Source organism: Oreochromis niloticus, linkage group LG2, assembly GCF_001858045.2.
Source record: "Oreochromis niloticus isolate F11D_XX linkage group LG2, O_niloticus_UMD_NMBU, whole genome shotgun sequence".
Taxonomy (NCBI): domain Eukaryota; kingdom Metazoa; phylum Chordata; class Actinopteri; order Cichliformes; family Cichlidae; genus Oreochromis; species Oreochromis niloticus.
In genome coordinates this window covers 25750470-25757196 of record NC_031966.2, presented here as the reverse complement: position 1 = coordinate 25757196, position 6727 = coordinate 25750470, and the positions used below count along the sequence as shown (strand labels likewise).

Below are 6727 nucleotides of genomic sequence, written 5' to 3'. Positions count from 1 at the left end.
CAGTAAGGAAAATCGCTATTGGCTGTCCTAAAAGTCGCCAGAAGTCGCTAAATGACATCATCGCCTAATTTGCATAATTGGTCATGCTAATATAATTGTAACCTACGTTGTTGGAGAGAGAAATAACATTGTGTTAGAGACATAAAGTGAGTAAAAAACGTCCTAAATGCATTTAGAATTTATTTAGAACTACAAATTAAATTTATTTTAGCAATTATTGTTTTTTTTAAAGTCAGAATTCCAACCCTGCTCCTTTATCCGGGCTTGGACCGGCAAAAAAGACCCGAAATAGGCACTCTGGTGGAGTTACTTTGTGTGTGTGTGTGTGTGTGTGTGTGTGTGTGTTTATAAGTAGTTTTAAACCTCGTGATCCACAAAACAGCATAACAGTAAAAGAAGAACTGACTGCGTTACAGTCAGTGCGGGAGCAGCGGCTTCGCTCATGCGCGATTCATTTGCAGTTCGGACGCATAGGTGTGAACATCGTCTGCCCTGATAGCAGCTGGGGGAGGACTATCCTCCGCCTGTGAGCGCTTTGGTACGGGCGAGGTGCCCACGGCAGCACCCGCTGCTTGTTGAGAGTAAAAGCGATACCCACTTTCACGTCAAAAAGTCGTCATAAATAAATCTCCAATAACACCAGAAAAAGTCGCCAGATTTGTCGCTAGTCGCTTTTTAGAAAAAAAGTCGCAAAGGGGGTCTGAAAACTCGCTAAATATAGCGACAAAGTCGCTAAGTTGGCAACACTGACAGGTAGTAGAGTCATGTGACTCCACCCCGTCAAGTCTGTAACGTAGCACAGCGTCTTAAAGGGACATGAACATCGCCAACCTGCACATGCCTTTTCTTTTTTTTTTTAAATACCGAATTTACCGACATGGGCAAAATGACGTCGATGAGAGTCACAAATTTCGGTAACGATAAATTTTTGATATATCGCCCAGCCCTACCGGGTAACATAGACTAATGCAGACTGACATGGAATTAAACAGACGACGCGACAGAGAGCACAGGAAAACACAGGGCTTAAATACACAGGGGAGTAATCAGGGAATGGGCAACAGGAGGGAGACACAGCTGGGAGAAATGAGGCTAACGAGACAGGGGAGAGGTAAAACTGAACACACTGACATGAGACATGAACTTTCAGAATAAAACAGGAAACACACAGACACAGAGAACCAGACAGGACACTGAACTAGACAGGCAGACTCACGAGCGGACATAGTGACACCATAAACAGACGGAGGGAACACAGAAGTGGGAGCAGGCAGGCACAGAACAAAACCTTAACAAATGGCAAACCTCAACCAAAGATATAACAGGATAAACAAGCACAGGAAATAATATAAAGAAACACAAAACACTGAGTAGACAGACTCAGGACCATGACATTTGGGAAGTCTGTCGCAGCCATGTCCTGTCCGTTTGTACGCAAGCAACCCATTGCGGAAGGTGCAAGATTGATAAGGAGAGTTTTCAGAATTCAGCGTATATTGCGGGATAGACAGGATCCTTTAGCTCAGCACGACAGTGTGCTCATAGAGAAATATCGATTTTCCCGTCAGGGTATTATTTACTTAACCAACTTGTTGGATCCCTATGTTAAAAGTGCCACTCACCGTAGTCGGGCATTAACAACTGCACAAACTGTGTGCATTGCCTTGTGTTTCTTTGCAAGTGGCACGTTTCTGTACGCTGTTGGAGACGCAGAGAACATTGGCAAAAGTGCTGTCTGCCGTTCCATTCGCAAAGTATACCTGGCACTCAAGCATTTCCTGGGTGTGTTTGTGGTTTTTCCAAGCCACTTAAGACCACAGGTTGTCAAACAGGGCTTTTCTTCTATTGCAGGTACATTAAATTCGATAATGAATGTGATGCAATCATGACCTATGTCTGTAACTATAGCTCGATTGTCCGCAGGCTTCCCTAATGTGATTGGTACCATACCATAGACTGCACACACATTGCGATCAAGGCCCCCCCAGGCCCCAATGAAGGGGATTTTGTCAATCGAAAGGGGGTTCACAGTATAAATGTGCAGGTGAGTAATACTAATATTTTAGATGGTAATATATAATGAAAAGGAGTGTGTTCACATATAATGAAATCTCTTAGATGGTGTGTGACTCTATGTGCCATATCACAAATGTGGAAGCTAAATGGCCCGGATCAGTGCATGACTCAAGAATTTTCAGAGAGTCAGGGTTATGCACATTATTTGAGCGTGGTAAGAAAAAGAGACTTATTTTGATATTTCATACTTATTTTGGGCCTAACATAACAGCATTTCTCCATTACACAGGGGCCTACGATGGGATTCTCCTTGGAGACAGGGGTTATGCATGCAGGCAGTACTTCATGACACCGTTCCCTGACCCCAACCCTGGGCCACGAACCCGCTACAGTGCAGCTCTAGCCAGGACAAGGGCACGCATTGAAATGACCTTTGGGCAAATAAAGGGAAGATTTCAGTGTCTGAAAAGTCTGAGGGTTGCACCTGACAGGGCATGTGACATTATTGTTGGATGTGCCGTACTGCACAACATTGCTACCATCAGAAAGGAGAGGACTCCTGTGGTGGAGGTGCAGCCTGATGATGACCTCCAGCCAGTGCACTTGGACCAACCTAGTGGCAGAGCTGCACGGGACAGAATTGTGCAACACAATTTCGAATATAAAAACATGACAAAACATATTTTTCATTGAAATTTATTTGAGCATCTTTTTCTGTCTCATCAAAAAAAAGCCAGTCATCATTTGCCAGGAAAAAAATCATATATACTGGATCACGCAAGGTCATCAATAGTGCTCTGTATGAAAGTGTATTTTTACTTACTCTGAAGTTCCTTTTGAAGCAACTCGATTTCGAGTTGAACTTTTTGCCTCATTAGAGCTTAAAGTTCGATTTCACCTAGAAGCTTTTGTTTCTTTAGCTCAGTATACTCCATTTTTTGCTGGAGACTTCTCTTATAGAGCAAACAAATGTCACCCTGTTTCAATTGTAGAGACAACATTTAACGGTCAATACATGTCATATAGGAAGTAAAATTAATTACAAGACTGCCCACCTCTGTATCAGGCCTCTCTGCCGGCCTCTTTGCCTGCAAATCATACTGCAGTCAGAAACACATAGAAGTACACAAGTAGATACAAATTCAGGCCAAATTATGCATGCACTTACTGGGACTTCCTCCAAACCACAGTCATCTGACAGGGTTGATTCACTGTCCTGTCCAATGGAAACAAAATGGTGTTACAAAGGGATGTGGTACAGCCTATTGGTCTAAATAATTAAAAAAAAGATCATATATATATATATATATATATATATATATATATATATATAACCAAACTTACTGTGCATGCTTCAGTCACCCCTTGCATGGGAACAGGTAGGTCCCGGGGCCCGTTCTTCGTACCTCGCTAAGTAAGTTAGCCGGATTTGAATGTTGACGATTTCGCGTGATCTTGGATCGTTCGGTTCTCCGAAGCTCATCTGGGACTTGCTGTCATAGCAACAGATCCGTAAGCGTAAACCTGCTCGGGAGCAGGTTTACTTTATGTAAACAGGATTAGATCGCGGCCACTCAGGTATGTCCGCTGCAGTTATATGAAAGCAAGAGCGATATTTCACCACTGTTTTACCATAAATAAATATTATCAATGTAACTAAAGATAATGCAGCATTTGATTCTTTTATTGATTTCATACAGATACATACAGGTCATTTCCGAAAAAAAGGGAAATGTACTATTAATCATTCTATTACATGTAGTAGATCATGTCAGATGTAATTCATATTTTAGAGTAGTAATAGTAAATTACTACGTGCAATCAAGATGAGAGACCACGACTATAAACGCGAAGGTGGATTTGGGAAGTCTGTCGCAGCCATGTCCTGTCCGTTTGTACGCGAGCAAGGAAGGTGCAAGATTGATAAGGAGAGTTTACAGAATTTAGCGTATATTGCGGAATAGACAGGATCCTTTAGCTCAGCGCGACGGTGTGCTCAGAGATATCGATTCTCCCGTGAGGGTATTATTTACACTCTCTCTCTCTCTCTCTCACTCTCTCTCTCTCTCATATATATATATATATATATATATATATATATATATATTGTGGCGAGCTCAGGAAACGGAGGAGACAGAGGTTCCGTTCGGTCTTGCTACCCGCCGTGTTAGCCCGGGAGCACAGCCGTTTATTAAGAGTCTTTTGGAGAACACTGCCGCGAGCAACTGCTCAGCGCGGCAACCAAAACAACAACAACACAAAAAGGCGCTCTCTCACCGGAAAACACACACAGAGGGAGCGACGCCCGTCACCATGACAACATGACAACAAACAGAACTGTAAAACATAACATAAATGTCCATAACATCCCCGAACAGCCCTGACCCGCTACATAGCCCCCACCTAAGGGGTCAGTCGTCCCCGACAACCCCATTACCCCACACAAAGTCCTGCAAACGCCCCGGTGCCTTCTTCTGGCGCACCGGCCGGTCCCGACAGGCGGGGGAAAAGTCACTCGGGTCAGAACATGGGGCGCTGCCAGCATCCCCTGCCCTGGCATCTGCCGGAGCGAGCGGTCGATACGGCGAGTCTGTCCTGGTGCAACACCACCAGGCGCCCCGGGCCCGGCATGCGAACACGGTACACCACTTCTGTTAGCCGCTCCACGACCTCCGCCAGCCAGGCCAGTAGAACCGTCCTCTGAGACGGCGGAGAGTTTTGGCATTCCCATAGTGGCCGGCCCCCACCGAGCAGTGGGCGAGCTTGAGCACCTGCGACCGCAGCGACCGAGGCACCAACAACTGCAGGAGATCTCTGCCCTGCCCGGGGGCCCGCCATCTCCGGTACAGGAGGCCGTCGTGGGTCTCCAGGTTGTTGTACTGGGAGTAGTAGGCCTTCACCTCGGGCTCCTGTCCCGACACCCCCGTCCAGTCGGGGTGTTGCGCCGCCTCCAGCCAGGCCCCTACCTGAACCAACGTCGCATCGGCCTCCTGCTCCCGGGGATGGGAGCCATCCCCCTCCGCTGGCCGTGGCCTGAGCAGCAGCCACCCCCAGCGCCTCCTGGGCCCGCTCCTCCTGTCGCAGACAGTAGCGGCACTCGACGGCCATGCAGGGCCTTCTGGAGAGGGCATCAGCGTTGCCATGCTGTTGACCTGCCCGATGCTGGATCTCAAAGTCGTAACCCTGAAGGACCTCCAGCCAGCGGGCCACCTGACCCTCCGGGTGTTTGAAGTTCAGGAGCCAAGTCAGAGATGCATGGTCGGTGCGCAGGAGGAACCGGCAGCCGTGCAGATATGGCCGGAAGTGCCGCACCGCTAGCACCACAGCCAGCAGCTCCCGCCGGGTCACACAGTAGTTCCTCTCGGCTCGCCCCAGAGTTCGGCTGAAGTATGCCACCACTCGTTCTCCAGCATCGTCCTGCTGAGAGAGGACCGCCCCAACTCCTACGTTGCTAGCATCAGTGTCCACAATGAAGGGTTGCCGGGCGTCGGGGTAGGCCAGGACTGGGGCTCTGGTGAGGGCCTCCTTCAGCTGTGCGAAGGCCGCAGCGCAGGCATCACTCCAGCCAAACGGCTGGCCCTTGTCGGTTAAGCGGTGGAGGGGGCTGGCTGTCGTCGCGAACCCCTTAATGAACCGACGGTAGTAGGAGGCTAGGCCCAGGAAGCTCCGCAGTTCTTTGACGTTCGAGGGAGTCGGCCAATCCCGGACCGCAGCCACCTTTGCGGGATCGGTGGCGATGCCCTGAGCGCTGATCACATGGCCTAAGAACGTAGTCTCTCTCGTCAACAGCCGGCACTTCGCAGGGTTGAGCCGCAGCCCAGCTTGACGGATGGCACCGAAGACCTCGCTCAGGTGGGACAGCGCACTGTCGAAGTCGCCCCCGTGTACCAACAGGTCATCCAGGTACACAACACAGCGGCTACGGGGGATGTTCACGAGCACCCTCTCCATCAACCTCTCAAACGTCGCTGGCGCATTGCAGAGCCCAAAGGGCATGACCCTGAACTCCCACAGCCCCTGTCCAATGGTGAACGCAGTCTTAGGCCTTGCTTCGGGGGCTAGCTCCACCTGCCAGTAACCGCTGCGTAGGTCGAGGGAGCTGAACCAGCTAGAGCCGCTGATGTAGTCTAGGGCCTCGTCGATCCGCGGAAGCGGGTACGAGTCCTTCTTCGTGACTGCGTTGAGACGGCGAAAGTCCACGCAGAACCTCGGGCTGCCATCCTTCTTCCCCACCAGGACCACGGGTGCCGCCCATGGGCTGTTGGACGGCTCGATCACCCCAGCCGCAGCCATCTCACGGATCTTTCCCTCCACCACCTGCCGTTTTGAGAGGGGCAGCCGGTGGGGGCGCAGACGGATGGGTTGGGCGGAGCCGGTGTCGATGGTGTGCTGGACCAGCCCTGTCTGCCTGCAGTCTTTGTCACTGGTGGCGAAGAGGTCCACATTCTCGTCCAGGAGGCACCATAACCGCTGGCGCTGATCACCGTTGAGACCCACGCTGCTGCGCTGCCACAGGTCACAAACAGCCTCGGTTGTCTCGGTCAAAGGAGATTTGTTGGGCTGAGGGGCCGGGGCTGAGGTGAGTAGAGATGACCCGGGGCCACCGGCACCTGAAGTCCGCTGAGTGGCAGCTGCCCGACGCCTGTCTCGTCTGGCTCTGGCCCCCGTCGCTCCCTGCTTTTGACCGCACTGGAGGCCGAGGGTCTCTGTG

General features: G+C 50.2%; 1 pseudogene; it reads left to right on the top strand.

Moving 5' to 3' along the window:
• The first annotated feature begins 1415 nt into the window (after positions 1-1415).
• On the top strand, positions 1416-2709 carry LOC109204852 (putative nuclease HARBI1; annotated as a pseudogene).
• The last annotated feature ends 4018 nt before the right edge of the window (positions 2710-6727 follow it).